General features: G+C 46.7%; 1 protein-coding gene across 3 annotated transcripts in view; it reads right to left on the reverse strand.

Annotated features, from left to right (window-relative positions):
- Positions 1 to 19,174, reverse strand: part of RALY (RALY heterogeneous nuclear ribonucleoprotein) — a 222,734-nt gene extending 203,560 nt beyond the window's left edge. For all 3 annotated transcript variants that reach the window (XM_044984561.1, XM_044984560.1, XM_044984559.1), the window contains exon 1: positions 19,077 to 19,174. The gene's annotated coding sequence lies outside the window, so the exon portion shown is untranslated. The remainder of the gene's footprint in view (positions 1 to 19,076) is intronic.
- Between the last annotated feature and the right edge of the window lie 237 nt (positions 19,175 to 19,411).

Here is a 19,411-nt window from a genome sequence, read left to right on the forward strand (position 1 = left end):
TTTAACTATGAGTCCCTTTTCTTTTAACTCACTGCCTTTTCCTGACAATGGATATTTGATTCTTAGCCAGGAGAACCGAGCTGTGCTATACGCAGGCTTGTTCCCTTTGGAACCAATTTATTCTGTCCATACTTGTGGCAAAGCTGGATCCGTAAGTGGACTCTTGTGAATGCACTTAATGGCTACAACATGGTGCTAAGGAGTCAACGGAGCTGCAGCTTGGGGCAGGTGGGAGATGGCAGCCTCTCCACTCTTCTACCCCCAGGGGCTTTGCTGCCATTGTTAATAGCGATGGGGAAGTGGGTCTTGTTGGCCTGCTGTCAGGAAAAGAGCACAGCCACCATTGCCCATCTGCAAACTTGACTAAAGACAGGAGACAGAATGAGGCTACCCAGTCTGTGGACACCATCAGATAACTATAAAGAACTAGTTTGCAAGGGAGTGCCCTGCCCAGACAACTGCAGCTGCTCCAAAATGATCACAAGAAACATAAGAACTGCCCTATTGGGTCAGACCAATGATTCGTCTAGCCCAATATCCTGTCTCCAGCAGTGGCCAGTACCAGAGCCTCACGGGGAGTGTACCAAACAGGGCGATTATGGAGAGACCCACCCTGGCTTCCACACCTGGCTTCTGGTACTCAGAGGTTTAAGGTTGTCTAGAGCACGGGTTGCTTCCCTGACCATCTTGGCAAATAGCCCTTGATGGACCTGTCCTCCATGAACTTATCCAGTTCTTCTTTGAACCTACGTTATACGTTTGGACATCACGACATCCCATGGCAACAAGTTCCACAGGTTAGTTGTCCGTTGTGTGAAAGGTACTTCCTTTTGTTTGCATTAAACCGGCTGCCTATCAATTTCATCAGGTGAGCCCTGGTTTTTGTACTGTGTGAAAGGGTAAATAACACTTCTCTATTCACTTTCCCCACACCAGTCATGACTTTATAGACCTCTGTCATATCCTCCCTTAGTCATCTTTTTTTCTAAGGGTAGGTCTATATTTACCTGCCAGGTCGACGTGGAGAGTTCGACTTCTCGGAGTTCAAACTATCGCGTCTAATCTAGACGCAATAGTTCGAACTCCGAACGCGCTCCCGTCGACTCCGGAACTCCACCACCGCGAACGGCGGTGGCAGAGTCGACGGGGGAGCCGCAGAGTTCGATCCCGCGGCGTCTGGACAGGTAGGAAATTCGAACTAAGGTAGTTCGACTTCAGCTATGCTATTCGCGTAGCTGAAGTCGCGTACCTTAGTTCGAACCCCCCCTCCCCGTAGTGTAAACCAGGCCTAAGATGAACAACCCTAATTTTTTGTAGTCTCTCCTCGTATGGAAACCATTCCAAACCCTTGATTAGCTTTGTTGCCCTTCTCTGATTGCCCTTTTCTTTGTTGCCTTTTCCTGTTCCACTGTGGCAATGTTCTTCTAACCAGTTGCTGACTGGTTTTAGGGGATGTCTGCATTGATACTGGAGGGGTTGGGGCAGCATGTGTAGACATACCCAAGCTAGCTTCAAGCTGTGCTACCTAGCTAAAAATAGCGAGTGCAGTGAAGCCACGGCAGCACAGGCTAGCTGTCAGGGTACAGGCCTGCCCCAGGTCCTGGGTATGTACTTGGGCGGCTAGTCTGTGCTGCCACAGCTTCAGTGCCGTTTTTAGCATAGATCAAAGCCTGTGCAGGTATATCTATGCATGCTGCAATCACCCCTCGGATTGCAGTGTAGACATGCCCTTAGCGCTGGTGTAAGGTGCTGGCTTGGCAACCCTGGCAGACTCAGGGGCATACACAACTTTGCACCACGGCCCCTTTGTGCCAGCTCCACTGTGGGGCAGGTATGAAGCCCCTCCAGGAATACTCCCAGTGCAGAAAGCCTCTGAGCCGCCTCTACAGCAGCCAGGGCAAATAGGCATAGCGGGGTGCACAGGACTGGAGTGCCTAAATGAGAGCCACGATTTCAAAAGTGCTCTGCCAATGCCCTGACTTAGGTACCCACATGGGAGTGGAGATCTGTTGGGAATCTGGCTGTAGGTGGGCAAGGAGTTAAAGGGAGGTACAAAGCCAGACAGTGCACAAAGGGGAGGAGGGTGTGAGGAGCCTTTCAAGCCACTTGTGCGCCTTGAGCAGGGACTGGCCAGAATTACAGTTACACTCCCCTGAGCACAGAGGCTACTCCTGGCTATTAGCTTTAGGAACCCGAAAGGGGCAAGGAGAGGTGGGGTCATGATCCGACCTCCAAACAGCCGGGATTGCTGACCGGAAGGAAGGTCACTCTGCAGCAGCAACAGCAGCTGGGCGCTGCTGGAGACACTGTGGGCATACCATGCCTCCCGGAGAGCTTGCTGGAGCAATCCAGCTCCATGCTGCCCCCGGCTTTGTGCAGAAATTGAGCTCCTGCTTTGTAAAGCCCGTTAGGATCCTTCAGGGCAAGCAGTGCTATATAATTGCTACAGCACAAAGAATGAAAAGAACCTGCTGCTCTCCACAAATTAAAGCCTGAAAATCCACCTGGAATGGGTTCTCCTTTGTGGAGAGAAATAATAATTGCTCCAACAGGGATTTATAAATAATTGCAACTGACCCGGATTCTAACGGGCAACTGGGTTGTTGAATTAAACAAACGTATGTGCAGAACAAAGCATCTCACACAGTGAAATTACTATATAGGAGGAGAAAGGTGAGGCTGGGAAGGGACACAGTGGCTCTGCCTCAGCTTTCTCACACGGGAATAGGGCAGGAGAAAGCCTGGCCTCAGGGTTTTCTCATTATAAGCAAAGCACAGAAAAGTCAGGTATATAAGTCTGATTCTTCAAGGTGCTGGATGCCCTTAACTCCTGATGGAAGAGGTTCTGCACCCCTCTGGATCAGACTCTGTGCCGGCCCTGCTTAATAAGTCTTTCATTTTCTACCCTTTTGTAGCTGCCTACCCGACTCTCATATTCAGTTGGTTCTCCCCAACAACTCGCTACCGTGCTTTTTGTTTCTTCCTCAAAGCCCAGAGATATCAACTCCTGCAGGATCTCAGCCACATGCTTCTTGGCGTCAGTGCAGGGAAGGTTTGTGCTAAAGATCGGGCTTTGGACTTTTTCATGCAGCAGCTGTTTTTCTGTTACAAAACCCATCCAGACTGATCCCTTCCAGATGTGAGCTATGCCGCCATCTTAGATAGGTGCCCTCCATGCCAGGATACCATCTGGTACCTAATTCCAAACAGCCACTGTAAAAAGCAACTCCTCCTGAGATGAAGGGCCGTCACTCTGGTAGAACCTGCATCCTTAGCTTACTGTCTAGCTGGCTGAGCAAGGGATAACGAGAAGAACTGGATCCTAATCCCACCACTGACACTAACTCCCCAGGGCTCTGAAGCAAGTCACTTAGGTGAAAGTCTTCAGAGCTGGGTGCCAAAAGAAATAGAAGTGGCCTGATTTTCAGAAATGCAGAGCACCCTCATTCCCACTGAAATCAAGGGGCAAGACTGACTGTTGCCTTGCACCTTGTGTAGTCAGTTACACCAGGCAAAGTGAGGGCAAAGTCCATGTAACTGCGACCACTCTGATAAGGTAGCATTTTAACACCCCCTTTGCAGTGGTGTAAGTGGCTGCATAAGGTGCAGGGAACTGGGGAATTGGGCTAATGCCATGAAGCACTTTGTACATGAAAAGCCCTCCACAAGTGCTAAGTACTATTATTATTACACTGAGTGCAGGGACACTTCTTCCCCTGAATTCTAACAACACATCCCTGCTTTCTCCCCCAAGCTTCAGGGAATCTTCACAGCCACTTAAATGCTGCTGAATGTTCCAAATGCAGCACAGCAGCTGCTCCGTTCAATGCACCAGCTGTGCTACTGCAAGGCCCAGGTACAATATGCCTATCGCAATAGCTGTGTCAGACAGGTGAGCCCTGCCATCCCATGGCCTTCACTGAAATGTTACTAGCTGGTGGCAGCATGGCGGGGGGCAGCAGGTGCCCAGCAAGGGAGGTGTTAAATCATTGTCTAGTTTCTCATTTGAGCTGATGAAATCTTCACCGAGGAGCTGGTGAAAGGATGCACACGGCCCATAATTGTTTTTTAAAATCAAATTAGGGACTTCAGACTCTCATTTAGTCTGCAGCATAAACTGAAACATCCCATTAGAACCTGAACCGAGCACTTTAAAATATTCGCCCCAGGCAAACACTGAATACTCTGGCTGATGGAAAACAGTCTTCTAATGCCCTCTTTTCTAGACAGGAAAACATGCTTTCAGGGGACAACTATAATATAGTGGATTACTCAAATTCGTACCATCCCCAGACCCTAATACAGGCTCCTAATTCCCCTAGACACCCTGGAACATTTGCCTGGAAGGAAGGGAGACAATCTCATTCTATAAGTGGCACGAGAAGTGCTTCCCTGCCCATTCGGATACTGATTCTTCCAATCTAGAAAATCTGTATAGCACCAAACCTGAGAGCTCTGCACTGATGCAAGGGACTATGTGCTAAAGTTTATTACACCCAGACCATACAGAGTGGAGGGGGAAAAAACCCAATCCACCTGTCACAAGCGTAACAGTGGAGATAATTGGCTTATATGCATTTATCCCTTGACCCGATTATCAACTCCATTTAATGCTTGATTTTAAACAACTCCCATCTAGGCCTGCCATTGTTCCGCTTATTCTGTCAATGTACATGTAAATTTTCTCTGTTCACTAAATCTTTTTAATAGCTTTTTCCCAACCCCCTCTTGTTTTAATTCTGGAGCCCTCAGCACAAAGCAAGGTGGAGATATGAAGAGGCTGACATTTCTCTGAGTAATTTGCGGTGGAATTGTCACTGGCTTGATGCAGTCATTTTGTTCCCCACGCCGATGTGACATTAATTATTGTTAAATATTCTTCTCTGTTACATAGAGTTCTGTTTAGATAAAGGTCAATGTCTGCACCCGTGACAGCGCCTGTTGTCACCGTGCCGTGGAACTGATCCGTCACTCCCTACCGTTCAATACCCTCCTCGTCATGTGAGTCCAGTTTTCATTAATTCCGGCTCAGTTAGACAGACATTAAAAAAATGCAAAATGCCTCAGCTGTTCAGATCAGCGCCTGGATGTGAAATTATTAGCTTGGCTAGCGCCGCCTGCACAGGAAGGTCAGATACTATTGCCCGTGCAAATTTAGCAGCGGCACCTCATTAAGGAGCCATGCATTTGCCAATGGGAGAAAAAAAATCTTCTTTTAATTAAAAGCCAGCTCTGACTGGAGAGGTGAAAGCTAACATTTGCCACAAGGGTTTGCACTGACTGGCTTCCCCCAGCTGTATTTCGGGTGGGGAAAAATGATAAATGCTTCCCTCTTTCCTTTGCCACCCAGCCCTGGAAACTGAAGTCCAGAACCCAAGCCCTTGCAACCAGTTCTCTCACCAGATTCCCCAGCTTGTTTCACCTTCTCAGCTCCTCAAAGGGGCCAACAGAGGGAAGCTCATTTCCAAACAGGAACCTCCTGGGTATGCGAGTAAGGTAATTGCAACACCTGCCCAATAGCACCCCCCCAACTCCCACAAATCACCTGCCCCCTCATCCAGGGTGCGTTTAATCCCATGTGTGCTGGCACTGTGAGGATGCAGGAGATCAAGCCCCAGACACAGTGTGTAACACCATCCTAGACAATTCCCTTCCCCACCCCAGGCAGATACCGAGAGGTCTGTCTTTTTCTTACACTTTGGCAACACTTATCTAGCTTGTCATGCCACTACATCCCACAGAACAGGACTCTGCAGACATGCGCGCATCCCCCCCACCCCATGTGTGACACACTAAGACACTTGACATAGCGTGCACATTTAAAATACATGAATGCATATTCTGATTAGCTTTCTGGAAGTGAAGACCCAAGCCTGCGAGAGATGTGACCTTTGTGCGGGGCTCCCAGGGGAGACGGCAGTCATACAATCTTACACCGCCCTACATCAGTCCAGCACAAATAACTGAATGCAGGACACTTAGTCTACAATATCAAACATCACGGCGCAGTTGCAATTCTAAGGTCGTCTTATGCCAGCATCTACTCAGTGGGGATGCAGGGACTTGCCAGGCTCCGAGCGCTGCATAGCCTCATTTACTGCTTATTTGAAATAAATATGCTTTTAGGCCTCGATCCAGCAAAGCACTTAAGTGTGCTTAACCTTGAGCATGTGCTGTTCAAGTCAACGGAAGTCAGTAGCCTGTGCTATTGAAGTCAATTCACATGCTTAAATTGAAGTACGGGCTTAAATGCTTTCCTGAATCGGGACCTTATTGCAGGAGGACTGGGAGTGAGGAAGGACAGACTGAGACCTCAGACCCTACCTCGCGTGGGTTGAAGCTAAAATCCATTAGTGAGTGGGAGGTACTCAGGTGGTGAGGAGTCCCTAGAGAGAACACATATTTAGGAATAAAAGTGGGCATGTTCCCGATTAAATACAGCTCAGTAAATATGGAAGTGACGATTACATGAAAGGGGCAAAGGCAAAGAAAATGCCTGGATGCCTTAAACCTGGGTTATTTCTGTAGCTTTTAATCCCGTTCCTTCACAATACCACAAAGGGAAGTGGGATCCCTAGGGGGTTTCTGAACACACAGTCTTATTCCACTGTGACTTCTACTGCTGTGAATCAAGAATAAAATCAACGTGGTGCGAGAGAGCTGCAGAATTTCCCAATGTGCAGCAGGGCAGACTGAACATACCACACTTGATTAGGATGATGTACATCAGGAGTGACTCTGTTGAAGTCAGTGGACTTTATACTGGTGTAAAGCTGGTTTAAGTGAGATCAGAATCAGGTCTACTCTCTATAAAAATTACATAAAAAAGGGAAAAAATAACAAGGGACTATGAGGTACTGTAAGAAGCTTAGGTGAGCAGTTAATCCAGAATTGTCATGTACATTGAGTATTGCCTATATCAGCTTGGATATGGTAATAGGGTGACCAGATAGCAAGTGTGAAAAATTGGGACAGAGAGTGGGGGGTAATAGGCACCTATGTAAGAAAAGCCCCAAATATCTGGATTGTCCCTATAAAGTCGGGACATCTGGTCACCCTATATGGTAAGAACCTAGTATGCACTTGCTAGGACTGGCTACATTGTGGTACTAATATGTGCTGAGTATAACTTGACTGTGACAGACTGGGAGTATGTGTGAGTAAAATTGTGAACAGCAGGTTGTTTTGTGAACTCCATTTTGAGAATGCCATGTTGTGACTGTAACCTTCACTTTGCATTATAACCTTCTTGGTTCAGGGCACCCAGGCAGCATTGAAAACCAGTCAGCTCTTGACACGGGCAGCCTATGCTAGACAGCGTGGACTCGTGCTAGAGGGTGGGAGTCCTGGAAGAGGGCTAACAATGAGAGAGCCATCACTGGCCATCACCGTTGCAGGACTTTCCGATTGGAACCGTGGGCTTTGTACCACCAGGGCCTTGGAATGAACTATCTGCGCTAGTAACGTGTCTGTGAGGAGGGGGTTGGAATTTGCCAGTCTAAGCTTATGGCTGGAAGAGCTGCAGTTTCTCCTTCTGACAACAGAGGAGAGCCTTTCTTTAAAGAGGGGGGCTATTCCATTGCCACTTTTGAGCAGAAGTTGCTGGGGAGAGTGAAGGCAGAAGAGACGCTGCCTGGGCTAAGGACACTGACCAGATCTCAGGACTCACAGAAGGGCGTGTGTTCAGGAGTTTGTTGTTTTCCATAGAGCTGTAGGTCTCCTGGGATATTTTAAGAGCAAAGTGTGCGAGTTTAAGCATTCCTTAGCTAAGACAGTGTCCCCTGCTTGACTGCACATAGTTAAACTCTTCAGGAACAAGGAAACCAGAGCTCCCACCGCCAGGTGGACACTGGGAGAAAGTGCCTAAGCAACTCATGACTCAGAAGCACCGAGGCACTGGTTCTGGGGTCAAGGCAGCTGGACTGCAGGGGTCCCACTATACCTGGCAGTGTGCCTGAGAGACGCCCAGTGCTAAGAACAGTCACCAGTCACTGCCTAGACCTGTGGGATTTAGTAGTTGGATCCAATCATAACAGAATGGTCTCTGTCCAGACAAGGCAATGTAGTGACACTTAGGGCATGTCTACACTTAAAATGCTGCATTGGCGCAGCTGCGCTGCTGTAGTGCTTTAATGAAGACACTCTAAGATGACGAGAGAGAGCTTCTCCCATCGGCTTAGTTAATTCACCTCTGCGAGAGGCGGTAGCTCTCGCACCGACATAGTTCTGTCTACATGGGGGGTTAGGTCGGTATAACTATGTCACTCAGGGATGTGGATTATTCTGTAGTGCAGACGAGGACTCACTCCACATTGAAATCACTGAAATCAATGTGCAAAAATACTCATGGTGTAAAGTACTATTCAGTGCGAGGAAAGGTCTAACAATCTATCATAATCCAACATAATCCAGAAACTGGCAGGTACAACCTGGGGTGCATCAGCATTGCAAACATCTGCCATAGCACTTGTATATTCAGTAGATGAATAACGTGCACTGGTGTGGAGCAGATGCAGCCCCACGCAACTTGTTGACACCAAGCTGAATACAGTGATGTAGTGCATCACAGGAATCCTTAAATCAACTCCAACACCATGGCTACCTGTTTTGTCTAACAGCGCTCCCCTGCTGATATGCCAAACTGCTGCAACATTCTGCAAAGCTCAATGAATCCAGGAAAACAATTGTCTTCCTATCCACCAAGACCTTGACAATGCCTCCCCGCAATATCTTAAGTCCCGCAAGCCTTTCTGGGAACATTCGTTTAGCCTCATGCAATCAGACTACAATCAGAAGGAGGCTTGGAAAGCAGATTAGGCTAAACAGGACTTTAAAAATAAGCACCTTGTGCTGGATCCCACACAGACGGTTCCTGGGTTTGACTTTCCACGATCATCTTGGTGAACTCTGAACCAAATCCGAACCAACCATGGTCGATGAGGACATCGAATGCACAAATGGAAAATCAAGAACTCCCCGGTGTGCGAGTGTGGTTCCCCACAACAGACCATTGAACATATCACTACCTACTGCCCAATTTATAAATATGAAGGAGGCATTACTGCAAAAATATTCTCCTACTCCTGATGTAGAAATTTGGCTCGAACAACTTCAGGTGAAATTGCAGTTGCAGCCATTCGAAAGAAGATCATGTCTTTAAAATTCTGTACAATGTAGTGGGCTACCCATGAATTTGTGAAAATTTAACACTGGTCTGGTTACTCCCCTTTGACTACATCTTTGACTTGGAGTGGTGGGACACATTCATCATGACAGAGTTAGGAGAACAGAGTTAGTTTCTGTGGTGAAAGTGTCTTCCTAATCTAATAGCTCAGTTCCAATTTCATTCAGCATGTCAGATTTTGGCAAGTAGCCTGATTTAAAATCCCCATCACGTGCAGCCTGGTACCCCAAAGCCCCAGCTTGTTTCTCATGGGTCCTTAGCTGGTTTGACCTCTGTCTGACTACACAAAGGACAAAAAGCCCTGAAACTTCAGTTCAATCAAATCCAACTTCTTCAATACAAAATGATCCCGAGATAGGGTGACCAGATGTTAAGGGGAAAATATCGGGACCACGGGTGGGGGAGGAGGGGAGGTGTTTTTTTGTTTTTTTTTTACACTCACCTGTCCGGGAGTTCGGCGGCAATTTGGCGGAGAGCCCTTCAGTTGTGGATGGTCTTCAGCGGTATTTCAGTGTGGGGTAATAAACCTTGTCACCAAAGACAGAAGCACCCGCCACCAAAATACCGCTGAAGACCGTCCGCGACTGAAGGACTCTCCACCGAATTGTCGCCGAAGACCAGGAAACCAAATATTGGGACAAATGGCGTCTCGACCATACTCTGGTTGGGACGCGGGACAAACTCCTCAAAATTGGGACAGTCCCGATTTTATCGGGACGTCTGGTCACCCTACCCCGAGAAATATGAACTCCTGTGATGTACTCCAGACTTTCACCAGGGGATGAGAGTCGAGCCCTGCCCATTTATAAAGGTAATATTATCTACTCTCTAAACCAGCTTCTTAATCTAACGTCCCTCCAAGTTTGGAGACAGGGTGATGTGCAGCTAAAAATACAGAGGCAAGCAGAAAAGTCAAGGCTAGCAAGAGGCATTTGCAGGGTGAGTGAAGACAAAAACAGAGCCTGAGCCAGAGCCAAAGATATTCCCATGGGTGAGACTGAAGCTTTCTCACACATGCTGCTGGTGTGACTGATGGACTCTCACCAGCTGCAGGAGTCAGATTTCCCCCATCCAAACACAGGGGCTTCCCTCTCCCCTTCCCCTGTCTCAGGCTGGTGTCTTTTCTTTTAATTATTTTTAGCGACAGTATGAAATGGAATAGTGTGCAGGAACAGGTCACGCTAAGGTGTCAAGCGGTGAAACCGGCTGCTTCTAGTGGGGTAGGACATTGCCTGGACATCAGAGCTACCAGACATTGCACTGTGAGGTGGGCTGGCTGATTCCTCAGCACCAGGTCTCACTCAGTGTCATTAACCCCTTGTGCTGCTGTTTCATGTGCAATTGGCATTTCCAAGGTGGGGTGACTAGTACATGAAGCAGCACCGAAATGGCTAACTCCAGCTTCAGGTTCCAGGTAGACTCACCTATATAAAAGCATAAGAGCTGTCATACTGGGCCAGACCATGGTCCACCTTGCCCAGTATCCTGTCTCTGACAGTGGCCCACACCAGAGCTTCAGGGGGAATGTACAGAACAAGGCAATTATGGAATGATCTACCCCAGTCTTCTATTCCTGGCTCCTGGTAGTAAGAGATTTAGGGTTATCCCAAACCTGGGGTTGAGTCCTTAACCATCTTGGCTAATAGCCGTTGATGAGCCTTTTCTGCATGAACTTATCTAGTTCTTTTCTGAACCCAGTTATACTTTTGGCCTTCACAACAACCCACAGTAATGAGTTCCATGGGTTGGTTGTGCATTGTCTGAAAAAGCATTTAATCTAGTTTTTAATAAACCTGCTGCCTATTAATTTCATTGGTGACCCCTGTTTTTCAAATTGTAGGAAAGGGTAAATAACACTTCCCTATTCTTGCACAATCAACACCATTCATGATTTTATAGACCTCTATCATATCCCCCTTTAACCATCTCTTTTCCAAGATGAACAGCCCTGATCGTTTTAGTCTCTCTTCGTGTGGAAGCCATTCCATACCCTTGATCATTTTTGTTGTCCTTCTCTGAACCTTTTCCACTTCCTCTGTATCCTTTTTGAGATGGGGGAAACCAGAACTGGACACCGCATTCAAGGGGTGAGTGCACCATGGATTTATACATGACATTTTCTGCCTTATTTTCTGTCCCTTTCCTAATATTTCTTAACATTCTGTTAGCCTCCTTGACTGATGCTGCGCATTGAGCTGAAGTTTTCAGAGAAATATCCACGATGACTCCAAGATCTCTTTCTTGGGTGGTAACAGCTAATTTAGACCCCACCGTTATATCTGTATAGTTGGGATTATTTTTTCCATTGTGCATTACTCTACACTTATCAGTGCTGAATTTCATCTGCCATTTTGTGGCCCAGGTATCCCCCCCGCCTCTGGGCACGCGTCCTAGGATGCTCCTCATTTCTGTGGTGGGGATCATTTCTACACTGTCCGGCCTTACTCAGTCCAGAAGCATCGGCAACACATAAGGAAGGGTAAAGAGCCACATGGCTGCATTTGGTACAGATTTAGAGTTGTCGTGGTGAACAGTTTTGTCCCTCACCGTCTCTTCTGATGGCCCTGCACTCGCCGAACTGATTTCTGATCAATGCCCTAGTCAGCTTCTAGCTCATCGGATCATAGGCTCCGATTCCGTGGATGCGCCGGGGCTGGAGCACCCACCGATCAGCTCCTCCCATTCCCCCCAGCTCCCCCACTGATAAGCTAGTCAGCAGCGGGCAGGAGGCGCTGAGGATGAGGGGGCAGGAAGAGGAAAAAGCAAGGGTAGGGTGCTCAGGGGAGGAGGCGGAGCGGGAGCGGAAAGAGGCGGAGCAGGGGCGGCACCTGTGTATCAAATGCCTCATTCTTCCAGAACCTTCCCACCAGCGATCTCCGACATTCCTGCCCACTTTGTCTCCATTATCCCAGCTGCTGCACTTCCACACTCTTTCCTCTAGATCCCTGTGATATTTCTTCTCTGCCACCCTGCACTTCCTGGGTGACACACAGTTCTACAACCTTCTCTTGATCTCGGTAGCTTTACTCTGCCTCCAGGGGCTGGTTTTTCGAGGCCGGATTCTGTTCTCATGTACACCAGGGCAAGTCAAGAGTAACTCCACTGGGTTTACATTGGGATGAAACTGGCAGGAAGATCGGAATCACTCCCTACGTTTTTCCCCAAGAAGAGGTCCCACAAGCAGTGGGACAAATTCTGAGTTTCACCCCCTGATTTTATTCAGTCCTTACTCAGACAAATTCCATTGACTTCACAGGGAGTCTGGCCTAAGCTGGAAGTGACTAAAAACAGAGTAAGGAAGTCCAGAATGGGCCCAGAGGAATGGAAAATTGACTAAGTATCTTTTTCAGGTAATACCTGCTACTTTTTTTTTTAAACAAGCAGAGAGCCCAAATCAGCCCTGGCATAAGAGGGCCCCGCTCCCATTTACTTCAATGTACCACTGTGCACCCTGGCTGTATTTGGTCCAAAAGTATCATATCTACATGTATTAAAAACACACACTCCAGTCAGTGAATCAGCAGCAGGCCACATCCTACCCACCCAAAATCTTTACAGCATGGAAATCCGAAGTTAATGGAAAAGTCTTCTGCGTTCCTTGCCATCCTCACCTTGCCTACCACACTCTCCAATACTAAGGCTCTGACTTTCATCCTCTAGAGAGAGCAAAACGCAGCAGATACTCTGACTTCAAACTCACACTAATGCAAAACTTCAGTGGTGACCAGGCACACCCGTTTGTCAAGAGATCAGCATATTTGACTGTCAGTTGGTCCATGCATGTGAGAGCTTCTCTGCCTTAGCTCTGCCAAAGTCTCCATTCAGGTTTTACACCGAACGCATGATTTGCCTAACTTGTCTCCCATTGCTCACTAGAACTATTGGGTGAAAGAACCCAAACCTCAAACCAATCCCACTCCCTTGGCCGCCATATGCTCAACACATGGTTGCACCATTCCACCCTCTCCGTTGTCCTAAAGCGGTGCATGAAGAGCTGCAGCTAGCAAGATGTTTTTAGTGGATATGGCACTGGACTGGGAATCAGGATACCTGGGGTCTACTCTTGGTCCTGTCGCTGCCTTCTGTGTGACCTTGGGGAAGTCACTTCCTCACCCACCCTTTGTCTGTCTTATCTAGTTAGACTGAGAACCCTTCAGGGCCGGTTCTGTTTACCTTCAACTGTTCAGCCTGATTCTGTTTAGCTAGGCAGACAGCACAGACAAATACAGAGCCCCTGAAATGAGGGTATGTGCTAGAGCTGAACCTCAATGACATGGCTGTTGTATGGTAAATTCACTGATTTCACTGGATTTACACCAGTATAGCTGAGAATCTGCCCTTCCATGAACTGAAGAAAAGAATTTCACATTTGTTCAACTTCATTTAGGGTGACCAGATGTCCCGATTTTATAGGGACAGTCCCGATTTTTGGGTCTTTTTCTTATATAGGCTCCTATTACCTCCCACCCCCATCCCAAGATTTTCACACTTGCTGTCTGGTCACCCTAACTTCATTGCCCTGTTATTTTCACCTGTGCGCCTTCTTTTGGCTCTCCGTCCTACATCTGGATTCTGGCAGGGAATAAACTATGGGACAACTAGAAATCTGGGCTCTGCCTCTATGCCATAGAATAAAGTTTTAGTCAAGTTCACAAAATTAAAGCAGCAATAGGAGAAAGACTCTGCTGTTTTCGCAGGACTGACTTCACCATAAACAGCATTGCAAAAATATTAATAGAAAACGCCACTCGGGCTTGCAAGTGCATCCATTCCCTTCCCTAGCTTGCTCTCTTATTGCATGGATTAAGGTTTGTGTCTTGCTGTAAGAAACTGTCTCCTTCTGATATGAATGCTGCTGGAGCCCTTCTAAAGTGGTTAGTGTATCACAACTGATAGGAAGAATCAATAGACCAGTGCATCAGTTAGCAAAGGGCTGACAAGCTATCTGGCACCTGGATGGTGTGGCTGGTATTAGTTTACTGACTGCTACTGCTCAAGTTGGTTATTCGCTGTTATCTCCTTGCTGATGTCAGACACACCTCTCGGGAAAATCTGACCTGAGAAGTTTTACAAAAGGCACTTTAATCAGACAGACTGTGTCAATTTCAAGCTTTGGTGTAGTTCACTGAAAAAAACATAGCTTGGAAGAATAGAGCTTTGGCTTGTCGAAAATAAAAATCACCCCTTCTGCCTTGAAGAGCAAACCAGAACTTCAAGTGGAACTGAAATCAAAGGTACACATGAGCATATGCACTGCTCTCCCATTCATGAACTTCAGAAAGAAAACACACTGCATGATTCCCAGCTGACAGCCCAATGCTCTGCCGGGGTGTATGAAGCATGACAGATCTTAGTCCTTCAGAGCTGAATGTCCTTTGGCCAGGAAGGAGGGTCTTTCCTTGTCCCGAATCCTTAATATACCCTTTGAGGCTCTTCTTATGAAGAAGCCAGCAGGATATACTGATGGCCAGGTTTGCAGAAATAAGTGCACAAGAGGAGGCATGTGTTTCAGCATGCACCTGGGTCAGGCATGCAAACCTCTTGATGCGTGTGTGCGCATACATAGCACGTATAGGTGTATATTTGTTCTGACCCAAATCTGATGGTTTGTTATGACATGAACAGCGTAATGAGCAAGGCACTATGATCAGTCGGAACAGTTACGTTCAGTGGCTCATTATATTTGTGTAATTACAGACACATGGAATGATTTGGCTTGGTAGAGAAAGATGACTGCTCCTATTGCCCGGTGAGCTATAGAGGAGCCTATGATTGACAATCTTTGATTGTGTGACCTGTAAATGGTTGTATGTAAGCCTGAACTTTTTACAGCCTTTGCATGGTGAAAAATCAAGTAGTTACAGGCACAAGTATTGTGATTAGCTCCTACAGTTTCTTTTGTTGGCTCAAAGTTACAAACACAAATATCACAGTTGTGAATTGTTCCTGCTAAAAGGGAGGCTGGTCTGCAACCTGTCTATCCACTGGGTATAACATCGGGCCAGCCCTCAGTGATGAGTAGCAAATATCACTAGCTTCTCTCATATTCCCATTGAATCCAATGGCACAATTCCACTCAATTTTAAAGGAAGCAGGATCAGTCCTTTATTTGATTTAATCACACAAATAGGAAACTGCGACTGATGTATTACATTGCTGTATCTCTAACAACGGAATAAGAAATAAAATTACAAAAACTGTTGCAGAAAAAAACAGAAGTGGGAGGTTGATTACTAAGGGCTTGCTCCAACTTCCACTGAAGTCAATAGAAATACTCCCAATGGACTGGCATCAGGCCTTAACACAGACAGATAATGGCTATTGGCTACATATACCAGAGTTAAAAAGCAGTTAGAACAAGAGAGCTCTTGCCTATGAAATAGAAAAGAGACATTATGTCTCCCTCCTGCCTGCACCAAGTGTATGGGGCAGATCTCCTTTGCATGCTATTCCTTTATCTGCTCTGCTTTACTCCCCAAGCCTGATATTTGGTTCCATCTGAGTGTCACTGTCGGCCCTGGTCTCATATTGATCAGAGAAGAAAACCAATTCCCCCAGCTTTGCAATCATTGGGGTGTAAAGGCCAGTTTATTTGTCTTGGCAGGGAGGTGTAATGGAACGGCTATCCCTGCTGCAGCGAGTCAGCACTGAAGTGGGGATAGGCTCCCTTATTCTTTAGGCTCGACATTAGAAAAGCAATGCCCACACACAAGCTCTGAGTGCCCTCGCAATAATTAGACTGGCAGTAACCATCTGGCAGCATTACTCCTGATATACAAACAAGGTAACTCTGCCAGCAGCAGCCTTAAATAATCAAATGGAGATAACAGTGTTGCTCAGCCAGCAGATAATGAAAGACAGAAGGGATCCCAAGACACCTTTCACCCCCAGATCATATCCAGGAACATACCCTCATCCTTCCCCCAAACACAAACAAGACGACAGGACATTAGATCCAGTTGGGGCTGAATGTCAAGGCGTGCAGTCAACACTGATTTTATATATGTGCGAGCGTTAGTGAGTGAGTTACCCTGTAACCTCCTGACAAAAACGTCTGATTATACTTCATCTCATCACTACCCTTTCCGAAACAAGTGCTTCCCTTTAGAACAATATCCTCACTCTTTACCCCTGGGTCCTCGAGGGACTACAGGCTTTGTAGGAGATGAATTTATTAATTCCAAGATAAGCCAAGAAAAAACACATAACATAAAACCAGAACTGATAGTGTAAACGGTTTATCAGATCTGTGTTCTTTCGGCATGGCTGACTGCAGAGCTTTTCCCTAAATCAACTCTCTTCCCAAGGACTATTTCTAAGTTCAGTAGAGTAAGTCTGGTCCTGCACGGAGCAGAACTCACTGTGTGACCTGAAATAATGGTGTAGAGGCCGAGCAAATAAATTAACCTTCCAAGAACTACAGTTCAAGGGATTCCCAAGATACTGTCACGATAAAATTTAATTCTAACTATGATAATCATCCATTGCATTGGGTCAAATGTAGGGGTGAGTCCAAGCTGCTGTGATTTACATCTTCTTCCAACCCCATTAATGCATAGGGTACAGCAACATAGCCACTTTTAGATTCACACTCACTTACGGACATGTAACACACACCTTCACCAATCAGCACTAAAAAACCCACTTTCATTCTAAATGAGAGTATCCACACAAGGGCTTAATGCAGTTTAACTACTCCACTTCACATTCACACCTGTAGTTAATTCGGATTAACTTTACTGAGTGTCCCCATGTAGACAAGCCCTAAATGAGTGTACGGGAGTCTAACTGAGTCAAAGCTGGCATAAGCTACATGTTAAAGGGCTAGAAGACAGAAGAATAGCAGCAAAAGCAAATAACAGGCTGATGTGAGAATGTGCAAGTTAAATAGCTCCTCCCTAGTTAACTTTCACCTTTTTCCTGTTCTGTAGTGTGTAAATGACAACATCTTAGACCTCTGTGTACATCTATAGCGTGGTGTATGTAGGTCTAAGGGAGTCAAAGGGCCTGATCCAAATTGAAGTTAACAGAAAGACTCCAATTGACTATGGATCAGGCCTTAGGTGACTCTAAGGGCTGATCTACACTAGAAAGTTAGGTCAACCTCTCAAAAAATCACTCCTTTGAGAGATGTAGTTAAGCCGACCTAAGCCCTGGTGTAGACAGTGGTAGGTTGATGGAAGAATTCTTCTTTCGCTCTAGTTACTGCCTCTCGGAGAGATGGATTTACTACAGCGATGGAAGAACACCTTCCATTGCTGCAGTAAGTGTCTACACTACAGCGCTAGTGTTTCTAGTGCAGCTATACCCTTAGCCAGTCTAACTTGCACCACCTCACACATCACCTCTGAAATGGGTCCCATGCCTCTGTCTTTATAGTGAGCAAATGGGTCTTTTTAAAGCCATGAAGAGGACACACCATGTGCTTGCACACCACAACTTAGGTACCACATTGCCACTACCTAGGCTGAGCCCTGACCTCTCCTCTATTCTGGTTCTGCATCCACCCCTCTTCTGTGATCATCAAGTGACAGGTTCCTTACAAACTACAGAGCACTGATGTCCCTCTTCTCCTTAGGGAAAAGAAGACAACTTAGGACCCTACCAGATCCTTTGCCTCCTGGGTGCAGGAGAACGTGGAAAGAAACCAAATCTCCATGGAGCCTATAAGATAGGGGTGCATGGAAGAGGGAATGTTCCCTTTGTTGCATTATTCCCCACGCTCCTGATCAGATGCAACAGGGATGCAGGCTCTGCAGCATGGAACTGAGACAAAGGCAGCACCACTGCTCCCTAAACCTGCAGGACTTTGGTGGGTAAGTTAAACTTGTTAGTGAAGTGCATTCAATTGGAGGGTGGTCTTTCTTTGGCAAATACACTGCAGGGCACAAGCCTGCACTAGCTGGGCCTAGGGGGCTGTGAAGGTCTCCCCATCATTACTTCCACACAGGCCTGTCCCCCTTTGTTATTCTCCTTTTGTGCTTGTGGAGTTTACTAGAGACTGTAAAGTGCTGAGAAGTCCTGGGAATCAGACAGCTGAGTGAGTTCCCCTTATTCAGACTGTAGAAATGAACAAAAGATTCCTGCGTCCATCAGGCTCAGAGCTGTCTCTGCCAGGAGGAGGAGAAGACGTGCACTTAAAGGGACAAAGGATCTGCTCTAGGCTCAAGTGACCACCAGCCTCTGGACAGTGAAAGTTGTAGCCTCTGGGGATGGGCGGAACCCAGCAGTCACCTTGCACCATCTACCCATGCTAAGCACCAAGGTTACAAAACACTCGAGATATCTATGTTGTTCCTCACAACAGTTCTGTGAGGTAGCAATTGTACGTGTTGTCACCTCCACCTGACAGGTGGCAAGACTGAAGCAAATAGATTATTCATAATAATACCTAGTTCTTAAAGGCTACACAGCGAATCGGTGCCAGAGTCAGCCTTAGAACACCTCTATGACAATGCAAAGTGGCGGCAAGGCAGCCTCAGGTTCACCTGCAGGGGACATTCCCTGGCAGGCACAGAGCCAACTATGCTGAATCTGCCCCTGATCCCCAGAGGAGCTCCCCAGCAGGAGGGGCTGAGAGGAGACATGGACAGAGCTTTCCTGTGCCTTAGCTATTGTCTGGAGCATAGGAGCCCTGACAATTAACGTGCAAGTTGCTAACCTGCATCAGCACCCAAACCGATATTGCACCCACAGTAGTTGTAGGAACATCCTTTTGCAAATTCAAGCCATAAGACCAAATGCGAGTATCTGCGCGTGCAGATGGATTGCCACACAATTTGCAGGCCCCTTTTAAATAACAAAGAAATCATAATAATGAATACCACTTTGCACTTTGATAACTTCTTCTTCATGGGATCTCCAAAAGCTTTACAAACATCAATGCATTTACCTTATAGCCCTCCCACGAGATAGGTCTTCTTATCCCCATTGTACAGATGAGTAAACAGAGACCCAGGGTTGCTGCAATTTGCCCAAGGTGAATAGAACTTTTGCCTCGATACTCATCCCTGTGTCATAACTGTGAGCTCATCCTCTGTTCCTGTGTAATAAGTCATGAGTCACACACATCATGAGGCACAGTCCCAGTCCTGACTAGCTCTCAGGCTAAGGAAGCAAATGACAAATGCATTTATATTGGTTAGGTATTTTAAATAAATATAGCTCTTTACATATTCATAGCACATTAATTACTCTTCACAATGCTCCTCTGACAGTTAAGGTTGG

This window comes from Mauremys mutica, chromosome 13, assembly GCF_020497125.1.
Source record: "Mauremys mutica isolate MM-2020 ecotype Southern chromosome 13, ASM2049712v1, whole genome shotgun sequence".
Lineage (NCBI taxonomy): Eukaryota > Metazoa > Chordata > Testudines > Geoemydidae > Mauremys > Mauremys mutica.